Raw genomic sequence first — 20,538 nt, forward strand, 5'->3', positions numbered from 1 at the left:
ATCTCTTTTCCAAGCTCACCAGTCCCAGTCTTTTTAATCTTTCCTCCTATGGAAGCTGTTCCATACCATTAATCATTTTTGGTGCCTTTCTCCGTACCTTTTCCAATTCTAATATATCTTCTTTGAGACGGGTATCAGAACTGCATGCAGTATTCAAGGTGTAGGTGTACCATGGACTTATATAGGGGCATGATATTTGCTGTCTTATTACCTATCCCTTTCCTAATGGGTCCTATCATTGTTAGCTTTTTTGACTGCCATTGCATATTGAGTGGGTGTTTTCAGAGAACTAATCACACTGACTCCAAGATCTCTTTCTTGAGTGGTAACAGATAATTTAGACCCCATCATTTTATATGTATAGTTGGGATGTTTTCCAATATGCATTACTTTGCATTTATCAACACTGAATTTCATCTGCCATTTTGTTGCCCAGTCACCCAGGTTTGGGAGATCCCTTTGTAAGTATTCCTCACTGGATGTTCTGAAAAGGTTGGGTTTTTGTTTTTTTAAAATTCCTTCTAAGTTTTCCGAGGTTTTTAAAGAACCCCTCCAAATTTTTCATTCTCCAACCTTTTTTTCCACGGAAAGTTTGGGAAAAGACATCTCTTCCCCCCACCCCCTTCTCCCCTGCCTCCAGTTTGGGGTTTTTCTATTGAAAGAACTGGAAAATTTCTCAAAAAAAATTTTTTTCAGCAAGATTTTTATTTAAAAAAATGCTCCCTCCCCTTGAAATAGTTTTTTTGGATAAAATAGTCAAACCAGCTCTAGGCATAGGGGTGTTAACGGCAAAGAACTAGGGTCATGATTTTCAGAAGTTACTAGTGATTTTTGGGTGCCCAACTTGAGACACCTTCAAAGGGACTGAGTTTCCGGAAGTGCTGAGTTTCCTTCCCAACTTCTTTAAACCAGGAACCCTTAAGGCGTTTCGGATTGGATATCTAAAATCTTGGCCTTGATACTATGAGTACATAAAGCTTAGCCAGCGACGTGCCTGGAAACAACTAACACTCTAATGGATTGTGGCAAGGGCACGTTCCACTCCTGCCTCTTTCCAGACAAACTATTCAGAGACCTTCTTCAGGTAGAATACCCAATGATGGATAAACAAAGTTCATTCCCACCACTGTTACAGATCATGTACCAGCTTTAACAGTATTCTGGGGCTTGAAGGCTCCTGAGCCCAGCAGGGGAGAGTCCGCCTGTGACTGTGGCTCTACCAGCCTACAGCTCTTCCACTTTCTCTCTTCTCCCTTTTGCACTTCCTTCTTATGCCTTTGTACCTTCTGAGTTAATGAAATGGTTAGTCTGGAGAGAGAGATACAAGATATAATCAGTCTATGAATATGGCACAGTTCCCATTTTCACGTGTGCGCAGGTAACCAATTGAAGTTGCAGTGATCAGAGTGCTGGATCAGCTGCCTAGTCTAGTTTAGTCCCAGCATGCTCTAAATTTGCACTGAGATGATTCTTTAAGGGCCACTTTGGCTTAGATTGTTCAAAGTCCTGCTTGGGAACATAGAATATGCTTTCCCATGTCATTACAAAAGGGAAAACACCATCACAGGTTGCTGCATTGTTGCCAGTCATGAGGTATAGGGCCACCTTTTCAAAGCAGCTTCTAAAAATTGTACATGCAGTCCGATTGATCATTTAGATAGTCATATGCACATAGGTATAAGCACACGCAGTTACATGTTCTTCCTTTACAAATGTGTGGCTTTGCACATGCCAATTTGTGAGCTTACAAAGCTTGTGAATGCATTTTTCAGCACCTGCATTAAAAGTTTGGCCAAAGTTTTCAGCCGGAGGGAAGTTTGCATGGGTTACTACATATTATGGACCAGATCCCCAGTTGGTGTAAACTGGCATAGCTCCATTGAAACCAATGCATCTGGCCCAATGGAATATCTATGTAAGTGAAGAATGCCTTTTCCCACACTAGAGACCTTCTGAACGCACAACAGCTCAGTCCATGGAGAGGCATTTCAAAATGTTCCATTTCTCACCTAGCAATCAGTAGTCATCTTTAAGACAGTCATCTAAGGCTACATAAAAACCCCCAAGATTTGGCAAGTAAAATATTTTGAAAATAGGGATATTGTAGGTACATTTGGAAGGTGTTTTGTTGACAAAAGGTACAACACAGAGAGTATTATGGTGCACTTAAGCCAATTCTGCTCTGTTGTTCTCACAACCTCAATATAAATAATAGCTTTGAAAGCACTGGCTCTTGGATCCTACTGTGCTAGTGAATACATAAATGGGGCAAGGTAAAATGAGCAAAGATAAAGATACTAAGCGGAAACCATTCTTGATGTAACTGCATTGACTTCACGGTAGTGGCACCAGGGATAATTATGTCTCATTCAACCCCCTGGGCTGCCTTCAGTTATCTCCAGCCATAGTGTGGGTTTGTAAGTGAAGACAAAGTTTATTGAAAAAGCACCGCGCTCCCAGCTGTTATGGAGGGTTGTGTCACTAATACAGCTGCTAAAAGATTCTTCAGCCATTGCGGTCCATCAGTGTAGTAACCTGCTTAGGCACAATGGCAGATATTGCTTTATATAATGCCACAGAGCTCATTAGAAAAGGTGGAACCTAATGACTGGCCAGTAAAGTGGTTTTTAGTAGCACAGTCAAGCTACCCCCAATACCAAAGCAGATCAGAGCAAGCAGTGTGACTATGCCCCCCAAGCCCCACAGGGGACACTACGACAAAGTGTAAACTTGAGAGGCCAAATATTTGCTGCAGACACATTGAGTGGGGTCTGGGGCCCAAGATCAGAAGATTTTGCCATAACTTTGGCTGACGACACAGGCAGCTCCTCCTGCAAACTCATCTGAGAGGTGTGAGAGAGACAGACAGGTCTATGTCACAACTGGGCCTTGGTAGACACACTCGGCCGAAGTCAAGTATTGACTAGATCATAAGAACGTCCGTACCGGGTCAGACCAAAGGTCCATCTAGCCCAGTATCTGTCTACCGACAGTGGCCAATGCCAGGTGCCCCAGAGGGAGTGAACCTAACAGGCAATGATCAAGTGATCTCTCTCCTGCCATCCATCTCCATCCTCTGACGAACAGAGGCTAGGGACACCATTTTTACCCATCCTAGCTAATAGCCATTTATGGACTTAGCCACCATGAATTTTATCCAGTCCCCTTTTATCATGCAAACTGAACTCCCCTCACACTTAGTAGGGGCAAGTGACAAGGCAGAGACTGATCAGCTGGGGAGGATGGAAGGCCTGCTTTGGGCCCATGGCTATATGATAAAGCTGCTCTCCCCTTATGGAGCCCTTAGGGGTGGGGTCTGGTGGGACTGCTGCCTGCCCTCTCAGGAGCGAATGCCTTTGCCCAGGATTTCTTTCCCCATGGCCTTTTAGTGATCCTTTGAATCCTTCTCTTGGTTGAAGAGCCCTCCCTGACCAGGCTAGCTTGGGCTGATTATTTGTGTTAGCATCCTAATCTCTGGTGAACAATATTGCTGCTATATTTAATGGGAGATAGGGTTATTACAAGATGATCTGGAATGAGCACTGCACCATTATGGTTTGCTCTGTACCTCAGAGCTAGCTTTAATTAAAACTGCCAATAACTTTCCAGGTCTTTGATATCCTGGGCTAAACAAAGCAACAAGGGCACCCAGGTGGTTTAGTTTTTATTTTCATAACGGTCCATCAGCAGCAGGGGGTGGGGAATCAGGTAACAGAGACAGGCTCCCCAGCATCCCTACCACATGGGGATTGCTAGATGACCCCTGTACACACAGGCATGCTGATGGGGCCATGGATTTCCTCTGCAGCCTTCGGCAGGAGGAGATGTTACGCCATGCTATTGGTGAGGCTGCTTCCTTCCTGAGCCACCTGTTGGAGTTTGGTTTGTACCAACCCTTCTGCAGGATTGTGTCTTGCCTGTCTCCTGTGGGCAAACAGGCAGGCAGGTGCAGTGAGCCCATTGGATCATAAACAACAGCTGGCCTTTTAACACTGAATCACCATAGCCCAAGTTCTGATACGCAGCATGAATAAATGTTGAGCGGTCCACTGCTAGTGACTGCAGTCCACTGATTTCAAGGGAACCCAGTTCAGTGGATCAAGTATTATTCAACTCGAGGAAGACTGAAAAGCTTTATCCCTTTGGGTCTTCTCTTCAGCTTCAATAGACCTGAGCTTCAGATCTCCAACCCATTATACTAGACTACACGGTTGCATGTTTCCCTGTATTCATAGGATCTGCTTATGTCTATGAAGAGCCACACAGGTGCAATGATGAATGACTGAAATGAGCATGCACTTAGAGACAGAAAAATATTTCTAACAGGAAAGTGCTTTGAGACACCAATCAGCCCAACTACCATGATTCCTCCTCTGCACCTGCCTATGCACTGCAAAACAGCACTACAAATATCAGGTTTTGAGAGTCATATAATAGATTGGGCTAATCTATTTTTATCCAATACCTGAAAGCTGGTGCAAGCTATGGCATCTTCTTTACTTGTACCTGTGCCTATGATCTACACAATCACGTTGCAGAGGTGATCTCAGGAGTGGTTTTCAGTACAATATTGATCAAGTTCTTGGCTCTACGTGACCCCATTTCCCATGGTACTTCTCAAGCAACCTACTTTGTGAGAAAGGTTATTCTAGAGATTATGAAAACAGAGAAGTGTGCGATCTATGGGAAGCTGATCAGAGAGGCTCACCTGTTTGCCCAAGGAGAGCACCTTGTTGAATGGTCCAAGCTATCAGTTTTATTCTTCCCAAGACTAAAACCAAGTCACATAAAGAAACAAGAAACTCTGAATTAGTTTTTCTCCCCAGAGGCCACACCGGGCACTGCACTGTGCTGCCAAACAAAAAACCCCCAATCATTCTTTGAGCTCTGATTTTGGTCCTTCACTCTTGTGAGCAGCAGGGCCTAGACACACTGGGTAGGGAATGCCTGGTATCAGTCACACCACCCTGCTCCGGGTGACTCACTAGCGGTCTTGACTTGCTCAGGAGCAGGGGTGTATCGAGCCCAGCCTAAATTCATATTGCTCCTGCCTTCTGGGAGTTTTGAGAGGGCAGTGACACAGATTTCTCCCCTCTGAGTAGACATTTCACAGGAATCTGATGACAGACTTGCACACACAAAGGGCTCAGTCCACAGTGTCTGCAGCTCTCAGGTCCATACACGCCCTACCAACCCCACAAAGCGTATGCACCCTGCGAGCAGCTCCTACTGGCTGCCACAGCAGTGACCACTGCTAACTCGTGTGAGCCTGGGGGACAAGGCAATGCCATCCTTCCGGCAGTGTGGGAGATTCTGCAAGACGGGCCAGTCCCATCAATGCCTGCAGCCAGGGCTCAAGCCAGCCAGAGGAAGCAAAGAATCACGTCCGAGACCTCCTCTGTAAATACAGCCTTCACAATCTGGCCTTTTAGCACTGCATTACCTAGCCAGTTGTATTTGTTCCCCGCTCCTCCCCAATTGGAGACAGGTTAATCTAGGTTCCTGTGGTGCAGCATGGTAGCATTTCTTAAGATGAGATCCTGGAACTCATGCAGAACCTGTAATAAAATAGTTCCATTTTGCTCATGATTGCAGGGGCGGGGGGAGAAAACAAACAGGTTTTCAAGAAAACTAGCTGCTGGGCTCATTCTCTCCCTATTCCCACAGCAGCAGGTGGATGGAAATGCTCACTGTCAGCTCACACAGATGTCTTTTTCCTAGTGCATTAATACCTAAAGCTCGTACACAGACACAAGACCTCTAACCTGATCAGAAATATCAGTGGAGTTACATCACAGATTAAATTTGATGCACTGGGAAGGACTCGCCCTCCTCCTAAGCTATAGAGGGGCTATAAAAGCTTTTTAGTTAGCTGGGGAATCTCCCCTGGAGATGCATGGCATAGGACAGACATAGGCTGCCTTGGGCAGGCCGCTTTCAAGCCCCATTGTAGGGGGTGCACTGGGACAGGGCCGTAGCGCAGAGTGCTAGAGAGATTCTGGGGAACCTCTGGCTTGGGCAGCCACCTGGAGGCAACCCTGGGGAAGCTGCTGTAACTTAAAGCAGTGCCCAAGTTACGCACAGGAATCATTCTGGCCATTCACCAGCCCAGAAAGGAAGGCGGTAAAGGTGGATTAAAATCACTTTTGCCCCTGACCCTATGTGCACTCCCCTCTTGGAGCCACGTTACACAGTGCCACTCACATGTAAGGATTTTAGACCATCAGATGATCTGCAGTGCTATTCCTGCCTCCCCTGCCCCCAGGAGGGATCAACGGGAGGACAGAATCCCTGCTTCCTAGAGATAATCGATATAAAATGATATCCCCCCCCCCACCACACACACCTACATAGAATCACAGAAGCATGGGAATGGAAGAGACTTCGAGAGACCATCTAATCCAGCGCCCCCAGGCTGAGGCAGGACCACGTTTTTGTCTAACATGTTCTTAAAAAAAACAACCCTCCAATGACAGGGATCCACTGGAAGCTAAGTTAAGCTCTGGACTATATAGTTAGGAAAAACTTTCTAATATCTAACCTAAATCTCCTGCTACCTGATTAATGCTCTGACCATTACGGTCTCTGAACGGAACAATCAATGCGCATTTGCGCAGAGCTTAGAAGTGATCCCTTTCATTAGGGCGGATGCACAGAATTCAGGAGAGTAACGTATGGTTTTAATGATCTGGAACTCTACCAACTCACTCCATTGCTGCAGTGATGCGATTACAAGCCTTTGTAAATGCCCATGTGTACTTTGGCTTTATTGTGCCATCTACAACAATTTTGACTGGATAGAAGTTAATCCTGCCTCAGCGCAGGGGGATGGAGTAGATGACCTCCTGAGGTCCTTTCCAGCCCTATGTTTCCAAGTCAGCACAATAATAGAAGGAAACAGACAGCATGTATTGTTTGCTACTGCCCCGAAAGTATTTGAGTGATGCCCATTTACAGCTGTCACAGAACCATTTATACGCACTGCAAAACTTTATCCTGGATTTTGATTGCCGACCCATTTTGTTCTCTGTTTTCCCCCTTAAAAATAATTTACAAGCTATTTCAAAAGCAGGTGATTTTGACTCCTGTTGGGAGGCTCCACTGGTTGATTTGTGTTGTTCGATTCATTAACACCCCCGCCCCCCAAACCCAAAGTCACAGCCAGTGCAGACTGAAATTTAAAAAAGGTGGTGGAATATGCTCCAGTCTCTCCTCAGTCAATACTACGCTAAATGACTGCAAACCTGGACCCATGGTGCATGTAATACATCATTTGATAACCCCATAAAGTACTTTCAGCCACTCTTTTGCCAAGATCAAAAGTACCACCATGCTCTGTCTGGGATTGTCACGGACCCTGATATTGGGTGATCTCAGCTGAGCTTCTTTTCTTACTCTAACTACTAGATCCTAGTAGTTTATAAATTGCTTTGAATTGCCTCCCTTTTGCAAGTTACTATTACATCAAAAGGCTTAGCACTTTCTGGCCATGGATCTCAAAGTGGTGCAGAGGAATTAATCCTCAGCAACATCCCTGGAAGTATGGATGTATTCTTCTTCAGACGAGAGCAGTGAAGCAACTTACACAAATGTCACATAGCAAAGCAGTGTCAGAGTCCTCCCAGGTTACACAACTCCCAGTCCCCTGCCCTAACCCCTAGGGAACATGGCTCCCAATTACTATTCATTCACATGGCGCTAGCTTAGCTTCGAAGCAGGTGCTACAGCCCAACCTCCTACTTGGATATTTGACTAACCTGTGCCATGATGGATGGCTATTACCCAGGGCCAACTCTACAGTTTTCGCCGCCCCAAGCAGCGCGCTGAATTGCCGCTGCGGACAGCTAAACATAGAAGCTGCTGCTGAATTGCTGCCGCTACGGAAACACACCTGCTGCCGTAAGGGCACAGGGACTGCCCCCGCCATCCACAGCGGCAATTCGGCACACTGCTTGGGGGCAAAACAACAGGGACTGCTGCCCCTTGCAGACTGCCACCCCAAGCACCAGCTTGGAATGCTGGTGCCTGGAGCTGGCCCTGCTATTACCATGCGCTGGCCTAGCTAAAGCAAGTGGAGCACTTGTGTCTGTTCCCACTAGGGAGGCACCTACATTACAAAAGCCACTAACACAGCTGCCATTAACTAGCACCTTCGACAGCCGAGAGACCTAAATCTGAATGGGCACAAAAGCTGGACTTCATTCTAAATCCTCCTTAAACCACACTCCTTCCATCAACCCTTCCCATAATAATCCACCCAGATAGTTTAAAAATCAGGCATATTTTTAGACAGAAACTATTCCAGCATAACAGAGAACAGGCCATGATCTCCTCTCTGCAGGGAAACTACACTCCTAAGAACCGGAGTCCTTTACTGTGGTATCTTCTCTCCCACTCCCCTCATTGGTTGGGGAGAGCTCAGCAGTTACTGAAGAGTCACAGAAGGAGATTAAATAGAAAGGGTGAAGGTGACTAGGCATGATTAGACCCCATCTCATCAGGGCCACTCCCAACAGTGGAAGTGCAACTCTTGGAACAGGTTCACTTATTAAATTCAGACCCACAAGAAGCAGTGGAATTGCCCTAAGGGCTAGAGGTTGATATGGCCAGGCAGAATTAGAACAAGCATAACTTGGTCACTGGGAGACTCCGCCCCCCTGACTTGCTAAGGGGATCACAGTGAGTCACAGAAGGAAATTGCAGCCTAAACCCCTGGTCTGGAGGGAGAGGCACAAGAGTTCCCGCCTCAAGAGGAGTGAAGGCTGGAGGCCTGAGAGGCAATGCCATGAAGGGGTCAGAGAAGCAGTTATACCAGAACTGAGACAATCATGTTTGTTCTCTGTGCAAATGGGTGAAATTTGTAGACTGACTTGTTATAAGTTAGCTGCTCAACTTCCTTTTACACAGAGCCTAATGGCGGAAAGCACCGCATTCAAGCAGTGTGGTTTCTATCAGCTTCCCCAGGAAGGCCAGCTTCCCTTTAATGTGCTCCTTCTCATTCTGGAGCCACAGTTCCATCACAGCATAAACCATTTAACTACTAGCAGCTTGTATTCCTCTCCCTCAAGTTAAGAAGCCACTGAAAAGAAAGCTATAGAATAATGTACTCTCTGGATACAAGGCTCTAAGGTATGTATGGACAATTCTGCACCTTAGGCATCTACCTCTTCTCCCTCAGGAAAAGAGGTCTGACACATGCAGGCCAGATCTGGTGTAAACTGGCATAGCTTATCAGGGTTCCTTCCCCACGCTGAACTCTGGGGTACAGATGTGGGGACCCACATGAAAGACCCCCTAAGCTTATTTTTACCAGCTTAGGTTAAAAACTTTCCCCAAGGCACAATTTCACCTTGCCTTGATCAGTATGCTGCCACCACCAAGTGATTTAAACAAACATTCAGTGAGGGCCACTTAGAGCCCTAACTCCCCCAAAATATCCCCCCCAAGCCTCTACACCCCCTTTCCTGGGGAGGTGTGAGAATAATATTCTAACCAATTGGTTACCAAGTGAGCACAGATCAAACCCCCTGGGTCTTTAGGACACTGAAAAACAATCAGGTTCTTAAAAGAAGTTTATTTAAAAAATAAAAGATAAAAGAATCACCTCTGTAAAATCAGGATGGAAGATAACTTTACAGGTAACAAAAAGATTCCAAACACAGAGGATTTCCCCTCTAGGCAAAACTTTAAAGTTATAAAAACAGGGATAAACCTCCTCTTGGCACAGGGAAAATTCACAAGCTAAAACAAAAGATGATCTAATGCCTTTCCTTACTATTACTTACTATTTCTGCAATGTTAGATGTATCATTTCAGTAGAAGCTGGATTACTTACTTGGTCTCTCAAACGAAGAACAAAAACCTTCCCCCCACAGATTTGAAAGTATCTTCTCCCCTTATTGGTCCTTTTGGTCAGGTGCTAACCAGGTTATCTGAGCTTCTTAACCCTTTACAGGTAAGGAGGGATTTTATGCTACCCCGTAGCTCTAGGTTTATGACAGCTCCAATGGAAGCACTGGAGCTACACTGATTTCCATCCACTAGCAATCCATTCCCTAATGCAGATGCACCCTAGAAGGATCACAGCGGTTAGCTACACTACTTACATACAGCTTTCTTGTTTGCTATTTCTAAGTGCAGGTCTGTCTCCCCCCCTTCAGTGGCTTTTCCTACAATTAGAGATTCAGCCTCAATGTGCGGCAGCTGTTCTGAACACAAACAAGGCAAGAGTGGTTACCCTAGTGACCTACATCTAAGCACCTCAAACAGCTGTTCTTCTTGCAGCCACTGAAAACAGAAGCCTCTGATTGGAGCCAGAAATTCAGCTGTCCCTGTCACCCTCCATAGGGGAGCCCTGAATCCTGTGGGGATCAGGAGCTAATGCCTCAGGTCCATGTTCCTCCCTGGAAGGCTCTGCCCCTGATGGGCTCCCATCAGGTGAGGCACAAGCCCTTTCCTAACCTGGATTACAGCTAATGAGCTTCACCTGCTCTGGACTCCAGTCCGAGTCCACAGAATAGTCCTGTTTCTCCATGCAAGGGCTAAACCCTGCCACAGACGGGCGCTTGGCAGAGAAGAAAAATGGACATTTGGGAAGAAGTTTGAGCGGGGGCAGGTATAAGAATAGATTAAAACAAACCCCAACACTTTTATCAAACTGTCCTCATAAGGCTTGATTCTGTAAGGTGCCCCAGTCCCTCGAAGTCAAGGGCATTGAGGTTGTTTGACCGCACCTCACAAAATTAGTCAACACCTGGCAGGATCACAGCCGTAGGTGCCACAAACACACAACCCTTCCATTTCAAAGCCCCATATACAAGAAAACTAAGGCAATCTCAGACGTCACATTGCAGCGACCACTGTCTTAGAAACACAGGGTTTGCCATCTCACATGAGGATATAGCTAATCCAGAATCCTTTCTTCCACAGTGGTTATAAATGAAGGGACTAAATTCTTGCAGAGGCTAACGTCCTTATAGGAAGTTCTCCCTAACCCCTGAGAGATGGCAACAAACACAACTAGCTCTTATGCGGTACTTTTCATCAGTACATCTCAAAGCACTTTACAAAAGGAAGCCTCTCTCATTATCCTCATTTAACAGATGGAGGAACTGGGGATGGCTTATGCCCTGACATAAGAGGGTTTTAGGGAAAATTTGTCCATCAAATCTGGTAATGTCCCCTCCCTAGTGAGCACTACCCACTAGGCTTTGAGTTACCCATAAGTCCCTGGTGCAGGAGCAGGTATGGCTGCTCTCTGCCACCTCAAGCTCCCTTCCTGGCACACTTTCCACCTTGGGGCCTCTGCACCTCCATTTATGCTGCCCCCAAACTCCTTTTAAAGAGAAGAGACCCAATCCCCTCTTGTAGGTGCCATTTTGCAAACATTTCTGCACCTGCTTAACTTTACTACTGTCAGCAGTCCTAGTGAAATCAATGGGGCACCAACCATTCATGGTAGCAAAGTTACACACACACGTTTAAGGCCTTGCCTATACTACAGAATAAGGTTGACATAAGCTGCCTTGTGTAAACCTAGCTGTGGAATTTGGCTCCCACCAATGTAAGTGCCTCTCTGTGCTGATTTAGTAACACCACCTCCATGAGCGGCGTCGAGCCACGGTTGTCGTAATTAGGTCAATGCAGTGTCAGTGAAAACACTGCATTGTTTACATAGACTGTTACCTGCTTTCAGGAGCCATCCCTAAATGCCCCACCCTGATAATACAATTGAAACAAGCACTGCCGGTGAGGCTGCACACCACTGACACAAGGCGCCCAAGGTGCACACACACACAAGCAATTTAATAACTGTGGTGGTTGTATGCTGACAAGTTAGGTTGATATCATTTTGCAGTGTAGACATGGCTTAAGTGTTTGTAGGATTGGTGCCCTAAATGAACCCCAGGGCAGGCTGCAGATGTGGCCAGAGTGCACTCTGCTACAATTATTCTCTGCTTCCCATAACCCATATGTGGCAGAGAGGCAGAATGGAAGTTGGAGCAGCCTTTAGGCTGCTCTAACTTTCAAAAATGGTAGCCAGGTGGGCACCTGGATGCCTCAGATCATGGGGAGTGCAGAAGGGGCTTAAAGCCACCATCTTCTCTATCCCAAGCACATGAACAGAGGAACTGCGAATTGGGACACTTAAAAATTAGGTCAAAGTCATCATTCACTCTATAATGCTCTGCTAAGAGTGCTCCAGGGGATAAAAGAAAGTTTTGCCAAAGCTATATATACAAATATGGTGCTTTAGTGACAGTACAGATTTGGAACTCAGGTCTCTATATATACACACATGCACTATAGCTATGACCTGAATTTTAAAGTCTAACAAAAAACCCACCTCAATTATTTTAACCACTTATCCATTGTGTTCCAATATTGATTTGGAAGCATACCAATTATTTAAGTCAATTGCCTATTAAAATTCATTTTCAGTTAAAGGTCAGACCTACAGATTGAAACCAGATGCAGTACATAATTCCTATCAGGATTGTGATTTGCACACAAGTTCATTGCTATGTTTCTGCAGAAGTAATTTCTCCTGTTGAATTTGGCTCCATAAGCTAGCATAGCTATTACACCCTCGATTAATTAAGAGCTTTTTATTACCATTATCAGAAAGTTTAAAATACTGCAATCTTGGTTAAAAAGGCACTGCAGCTTAAATACCTATAGTACTTAATTCCCATCATTGGTAGAGGAAGTGGAAAGGAATGGAGTTTAGAGCTGTGTGGGCATTTCATTTAATAATGAGTGGACCTGAGAAGCTTAGAGGTTGTTGTGAAAAACAGTCTATATCCTTCAATATGGAGACGTTTTTATGAACGTTGTTCTACACACTGGGCTGCATCTCTCATAAGGAGAAGCTACTTTCTTGGGCAATTTCTAATACTCCCTGGTATTAACCAGGATGGAAAGGCCACAAGGACAGCATCTTGTGATACCTTGAAACTTCTGCTGCCAGCTGGTGCAGGATAACATGGAAGTATAGGAATGCTGAAAACAATCCGAAGGAGTCAAACTGACATTGCTGACTCCAATACAAAGTGGGAATTTCTGCAAATTATTTCTTCTCCAGTGCCGCAGACAAAGAATGGCAGCAAAAGCCCAGCCTAGTCAGCCAGTTAGAAAGGCCAGGTTTGCAGATTAAGAGGTGGGTTTGCAGAGGCTGCTGCCTATCATGCTGATCAGTCTCTTATTGCATGCTTGTACTCCCCTGTCTGCCTGTATCTTCCTGTTGCCTCATCTTATACTTTGATTGCAAGTAACTTGGGGCAGGGACAGACTGTTCTGTATTTGTACAGCACCTAGCACGATAGGGTCCTGGGCCACAACTGGGGCTACAGTAAGACAATACTACTACGATGCCTAAGCAGCAGTGTGGGTATCTGATATTTCGAATGACAGAGGATACTGAAAATACTAACCCAAGAATGACTTTTGAGGATTATAGCACTAAATGCATTGGGGATGGGGGGACTGGTTTCTTATGGTGTAAAGGGTTGGAGCAGAGATAAGACAGATAATCTGCACTATACCCCTTATAAGATAGATGTGCTTTTAGGCAGAGTCTGAAGTAAGGGGTAGCAAGTAGGCACGTTATGCTGAGCGGGAGGGGAACATTGTGCTTCAAGACACAATGGCTCCCAGAGCTCTTCTCTTGCATTGGGATGAGCAGTAGTTTCCTACACCCTTTTATGGCGTGCATCCTACCACTTTTCTCCACCCCAGGCATCCCACCAGCTCTGCTCACCAGAGCCTAGAGGGGCACAGCCCCAGATCTGTCTACTCCCGACCCCTCCACACTCATGTGCTCCCCAGGGAAGGATCTGCAGCACACTCCCTGCACTCCTCTGAATGTGAGTCAGATGCTACCTAGCCTATAGATGGCAGCATTGGGAACATTAGAAAGGTGCAATTTTTTCTTTAACGTTTAAGAAGACCAAGGGCCAGATGGCGATACCCACTACTCATGTTAGGGAGCACCTTACTCCACCAGTAATCCTGCTCACCTCAGTGGAATTATTTATGGAACATGGGGCTATTCAGATCAGAATCCGGAGCCAAAGAAAGGAGATTTGCTTGGTGGCCTGCATGTCTCCTTTGGCCCACAGTGAAGGGTTGATTAACAAGGTCACAGCCTGGACTGACTCTTTCCATTGTCTACACTCATGTACTACTGTTTCCTAGTTTAACTGTGTGCCACTAATGTGCCAAATGCAAAGAGCTTTAAAAACAATGAAATGCCCCTTAATAAAAGTCCTTTCTTTGAACATCTGTGAACTCTTGAGTATAACTGGCTGCAGGTGGTGCTTAATGTTTGTGAAGAGATCGGGGAGTTACTAATTGGCTGCCTTACCACTGCCCAGGTGTCTTTTCCCCCCCGCCCCCTTTACAGCTTTATTTTATGCAAAGGGTACAAGGGATTTAGCTCTGTGGATGAACAATCTGCAGCAGTGACATTCCCTGGAATACAGGAGCAAATATGGGGTTTCCATGCAGATATAGGGACATAATATATGCATGGGATTGGTTGGTCTTTGAACAATAATAGAGCTGGGTGAAATTTTTACTCCAATAGTTTTCCATCCGAAAAATTCAGTTTCACCCTAACTGAAATTTTTCCACAAGAAATTATCAAATTTTGATGAAAAAGTTTTTGGTTTTCCCCACAGAAGAGTTTTGAACAGGTTCCAAATGGAAATTTTCATTTTGAAACATTTGAAGTTGAAGCTAAGTGAACATTTTCCTTTCAAGATGTCAATCGCAAACAAAAGGCTTTAGTTCTGAATTGGTTAGAAGTTTCCTGTGGGAAACTTGATATTTTTCCTGCCAAAGACAGTTGAAAAAGAAGATCTACCCCTCCCCCCCCCATTAAAAAATTTCAGCTTTGACCAGCTCTGGGCAACACATTTGAAAATGTTTGAACTGCTCATGCTGTAGAGCATAGACTCCTACAAGATGTTCAGCCCAAACAAACCAATCTTAAAAGGTGTTCTGTGTCCCCCAAGGCATTCATGGGAAATTTCAATCTAGTGAGAGAATATCCGGCCCCATGTGTGCCAGCCAAGAGGGGGAAGCTCTCTCAGGTCTGTGTGCTGCCCATCTGCTCATACCAAGGCTGAATTTTAGTTATAGCTTTGCCCTCATAATACATAGAAAATCTTGGAGGAGCTAACAAAACAGAAAACACTAAAGAAAACCAAGCCCACACATCAAGTATAGTGCCCAAGCCACATTGGGCCTACGCATTAATATTAGTTCAGGGTTCATTAGGCACTCACAAACTTCACAATTTACCCAGGCAAATCCTTTTTCTTAAGAGCTCCTATTATGTCATAAAATGATTCTTCTTCGGGGCTCTATAAAATGTTTTAAACCTCTTTAAAATTTATACACCAAAGAAAGCACCCTTCCAATTCATGGCAATTATCCACCTAGACCTTTAAACTAAAGCAGATCCAAACAAAATACAATAGGTAATGTGTTTTGTGTGTGGGTATCTATAATTCTAGAATGCTTTCCCACCTGAATGGCTTATTCTTTTTGCTAGTATGAATCTCTTCCTGCTGACCAGCACTTTTCATTTTCTAGTGGCATTTATAACAGCAATGAGGTGGCAAAGTTTACGTACAGGCAAAACAAATTCCCCTTTTCTGGAGATGCAGTACAATACATCCCCAGCACTCACATGACTTACCAGAGCAAATATTTGGGAAGGTTTCCAGCTGCATTCATTTTCCCAAATGAGAATGTTTTAAAAAACAATGCATGCTCCAGTTTGCATGCTATTGGCCAAATCCTGAACTGTGTGCATTTAGAGCAAGCTAGGGTGGTGGAAAAGGTGCCATCGTTATGGCCCCCCAGTCCTGGAACCAGCTGGCCACAAGGCTGGTGCTTGCATCAATTAGATCAGGGGTGGGCAACCTTTCATAAGTGCTGTGCCGAGTCTTCATTTATTCACTCTAAGTTAAGGTTTCGCATGCCAGTAATACATTTTAATGTTTTTAGAAGGTCTCTTTCTATAAGTCTATAATATATAACTATATTGTTTTATGTAAAGTAAATAAGGTTTTTAAAATGTTTAAGAAGCTTCATTTAAAATTAAATTAAAATGCAGAGCCCCCCCAACCGGTGGCCAGGACCCGGGCAGTGTGAGTGCCACTGAAAATCAGCTCGCGTGCCACCTTCAGCACATGTGCCATAGGTGCCTACCCCTGAATTAGCCAGGGACTACTTGGATGCAGGGAGGTTCTAGTTGTGCTCCCTTTCCTTGACCATACCCTAGTGCGAGGACACAGAATGGTGTAGGGCAACAAGAGCAGTTCCTAAATAGTGGGACCTACACAGGCTGAATCTGGCTGGTTTATGGCTGCTATATAGCGGTGGTGCAGTGCAGAGCAAACAAGAATCCAGACCTATAGTTTCTACTGCAGCTTTAATGCAGGACCTGTGTTTGACACAGATGCTGAGCTGTACCGCACTGGAAAAGTGGAGGCTTTCTACCAGTGGAGGGACAGAATGGAGCAATGTCACAATGGGATAAATGCAGTTCCGAGAAGTTACTCTAGATTGACACCAATGTAACAGAGAGAATCAAATCCAATGTCTCCAGGGGTGCACATGCCGTATCTCTGTGTGGGTTGTCAGCAGGGGGGATGGAATACATGGCCTTCTGGGTCAAAAAGCATAACCCCTGCTACCTGAGCTACCCATCTTTGTTAATGTAAAGCAGGTAGCCCATTCAGACAGCGATGTGGTCCAGGCACTAAGGGGGACAGAGAACCACTCTGTAAGCATGGGCTACACACATTTAGGGTGTATCTACACTGCACACCCCTTACAGAGAACACACTGCACGCCCCCCTCCAGCATGGGTATAAATAGCCATGTGGATGGTGAGGCACTGCTTAGGTGAGTAAAGACACACCTGAACATTAGGGCACATACGCTACACAGCTTCCTATGCACCCAAGCAGTGCCTCCCCCATGGCTATTTTTAGCAGTGTAGCATCCTGCTGCAGGGACAGGGTCCGGCAGCTCTGGCATCTCCCTGCAGCAGAGAAAGGCTCTGGCTGTGGAGCCTTTTCCTGCTGCCTTCCCACTGCCAGAGCCTTTCACTGCAGCATGTAGCTACACGTACCCTACGTGCTGCCACCAGCATAGACAAGGCCTTAGAATGTCTCACACCTCCTTTTAGAAGGCTTGGGGCACGGTCCTCAACCACCCACTAGTGTCTCGGTGCCACTGAAGTGGCACAAAGGAATGTTAAACCAGCATCTGAGGATTCCCCTGGCTTTATGCCACCTACTCCCCCTTTAGGCATAAAGGATGGGAGGGAAACTTGTTGGGGACAGAAGGAAGCACTGCTGTGATGTGGGAATGGCCCCCAGGCAGTTTAAGTCACAGCAGCTGTGAGCCTGCATTCCTCTCCCCTCACCGCAGGGTTGAGAACCAGAAAGGTGTCTTGGTGCCACCTTTCCGTCTCCCTACTTAGGGGTGCTGAGCAGTTTTGGATCTCATCTACACTAGTTTTACTCTCCTGACTGCAGTGGGGTTATGCTCAATTGACACCAGTGTAAGTCTGTGAGGGGGTCCACTTACGTCACGTGAGCGCCTCCTATTGGGTGTGGGTGCTCTCTTAGCTTTTGCGGTGCTCTCTACTGAGAGTTTCTCTTTTTCAGGTGCGTTTTCAGTGACTCAGCCCTCCATTGAGTCACATACAGTCCATAGGCAAAACAAAATAGACCCCTTCCAGGGTAAACAGTCTAACAGGGCCCAGGGCTGGCTCCAGGGTTTTTGCCGCCCCAAGTGCTGGGGAAAAAAAAAGCAAAAAAAAAAAAAAAAAAGCCACGATCGTGATCGGCGGCAGCTCCACCACACCGCTTTCTTCTTGGCTGCAATTCGGTGGCAGGTCCTTCCCTCCGAGAGAGACCGAGGGACCTGCTGCTGAAAGAACCCGACGTGCCGCCCCTTCCCCTTGGCTGCCCCCTGCACTTGCTTGCTGAGCTGGTGCCGGCCCTGACAGGGCCTATCCCAGTACCGTGGTTGGTCTTCTGCTGCCCATCCAGGGCTAGTTCTCAAATTGTCCTTGTGCTGGAAGGGAGCAGTTCCCCTAGGGCTTCCTTCCTGGAGACTCTTCGCTCTATAGTGAGCCTCAATCAACCCCAGCTGAGTGACTGTTTCAGTTCAATACATCCCCTTTTTGGAGTATAAAGTTCAATACATACTAACCCCTTTTGGGCCTTCAGTCTATTTCCTAAGCCTATGTAAACTCCCTTCACAGGGCACTTGGCCACTTCCCACCAGCCACAGCTGGAAACCCAGGCCCACCCACTATACCGAGTCCCAACCCAGGGACCCTACAAATAACAGCCACCCACTGCATCCCTTTAACTAACTCATTGCTGCTACTTTTCCCTGGACCACTTACCCACAGCCCCAAGCTGTGATGGAGCCTTCACCCTTACCTCAAGCTGAAGCCTTGCTTGAGTCCCAGTAGCCAGCCAGGGACACCGTCCTTGCTCCCCTGGTCCCTGCTAGTGATGGCTCTGTCCAGATACTGGAGCTGGAGCTGCTGCAGCAGCCACCCAGGAGCACCTTTCTTGCTCCTCTGACTCCAGCCAGTAACTGAATCTACTCAGGCCCAGCAGCTCCTTTTATATGAGCCTGCTGGCTCTAACTGGCTGCTTCCCACACAGCCTCTCTAAGCAGCTTGGAGGACTCACCTCTTCTGCTCTTTTCCTAGGGCAGGGTTTGGTAGGCTCACAAGGCCTCCAGCAGGTGACATTCAGGCCTGCTACACCCAGTCACAAAGTCAAAGTAGAATCAGGCCTTAGAAGGGCAGGTATCATCAGCCTTTGCTCGGGAGCCAAGGGTAGGCAGGCATGACCCTGGCTACATCTCCAGCCCATCCAAACATGCCTCCTGAGATATGGACAGTGGCACTGCCCAAGATAATCCTCTGTCACCACCCCCAACTATACTCGGGGCACCCTATTCACTTCTGTCCTGTGGCCACTTTACCAGGCTAAAGTGAAACAAAGGGGCTAAAAGGCAGGTATAAGGCCTCTTTAGGTGACACCCCAGGTACTGGGAGCCCCAACACCTAGTTCCACCATCTTTGAACTGCCTCTCCAGGAGCTCCACGCACAGGTGGCATACTTAGGCAGGATGGAGGAGGGAGGGCACAGGAGGGATGTGGCCAAGATGGACCTTCCCCCTGCCAATTCTGAGCTCCATTATGGCCTTGAAGCAGGAGGGCAAGTTAGGGCAGCTCTAAGGGCTGCCTTAACCTGCACTAGGGACCACTTTGGCCACCAGCAGTCTCTGAATAAGGGGGAGTACAAGCTGCCTCCTCTCTCCATAATAAGTGCTATTACAGGGAAGAATCTGCCCCAGAGAGGGCAAATGTAATTCTGATTGACAACAGCATTCCAGCATGACCTCCCCACTCCTGATGCTAAGCCAGACAGAGTTCAGTCCTGTGCAAGTCCCATGCTGGAAGCTATCATTTAAAATACCAATAGTTAAAATTGATTAAGATCCCTGGAATCAGATTCCATCTCAGTTAAACAGGTGTAAATCCAGAGCAACACCATTGAACTAACAACAGTTAGCTGAGAGGAGAATCTAACTAAATACGTACATACATACATAAACTACTGATACGTTTCCCTCCTGTTTTCATATGCTCTTGGTCTTGGAGAGTTGGATTCCCATGAATGGACTGTGCAGCATCAAGCCATTATTTTCTGTTTTGACAAAAACTTTAGATTTTTGTGACTAATAAGGGAAAGAAACGGCTTTAAAACAGTCCAGGCAGGAGCTGATGAAATGTGGGGGGGAAATGCACACCACAGTTAATTTTAAAAGTTGTAAATTCTACTGGACAAAACCAAAATTGTTTAGCTCTGTTTGCTGTCAAAATGGGATGGCTTCCCACTCAAATATTTTATGATGCTTCTGTAAATACATTTCACAGGTCTGATTGATATATCAATCTATCATGATGCCAAACAGCTGTTCCACACAGTGACTATAATTTGATCCTGATGTAAAATAACTTCTCTAATATTGTTTGCCCAGGATCTTCCCCCTTTGCAAAGAAAAAGAATCAGAGTCGTGCAATGTGTAGCAATGCTCCTGGTTAATATTTTGTCTAACAGACTTTTATTTTGAGGTCACAGTTACAGAGTATTAGAAAAATTAAAGCAGCAGGCTGACCATGGATGGATCCGATAGCTTTGAAAGACCCTAAGGGAAACAAGTGTAGTATTTCCTATTCCAGAACCCAGCCAATCCGCCACAGTGTATCCATCACAGACTGCCTGGATAGGTCTGCCTTCCACAGCCTGGAATCTGATAGGATTTAAGACTTACTGTGGAAAATGTCTCCGCATTGTTGAACAGGCTAGCAATGAAATCTCTCCCCAGGGGTGGAACTGACAGCCCGGTGAAAACTAATCATTACAGACCCCGGGACTGGTCTTGCAACCTTTACTCACACAAGCAGTCCTTATTCATGCAAGC

At 46.0% G+C, this 20,538-nt stretch overlaps 1 long non-coding RNA gene across 3 annotated transcripts; it reads right to left on the minus strand.

The window, feature by feature from the left end:
- Positions 1-725: 725 nt before the first annotated feature.
- LOC120373104 lies at positions 726-18,618 on the minus strand. 3 transcript variants are annotated; one of them, XR_005585381.1, is made up of 4 exons: positions 18,477-18,618; positions 5,444-5,558; positions 4,709-4,771; positions 726-1,308 (listed from the first exon to the last, which is right to left on the minus strand). It is a non-coding gene; the product is annotated as an uncharacterized LOC120373104 (long non-coding RNA). The 3 variants fall into 3 exon arrangements; XR_005585380.1 differs by lacking the exon at positions 18,477-18,618 and adding an exon at positions 10,107-10,151; XR_005585379.1 differs by lacking the exon at positions 18,477-18,618 and adding an exon at positions 9,786-9,840.
- Between the last annotated feature and the right edge of the window lie 1,920 nt (positions 18,619-20,538).

The sequence above is a fragment of the Mauremys reevesii genome, linkage group 10, assembly GCF_016161935.1.
Source record: "Mauremys reevesii isolate NIE-2019 linkage group 10, ASM1616193v1, whole genome shotgun sequence".
Lineage (NCBI taxonomy): Eukaryota > Metazoa > Chordata > Testudines > Geoemydidae > Mauremys > Mauremys reevesii.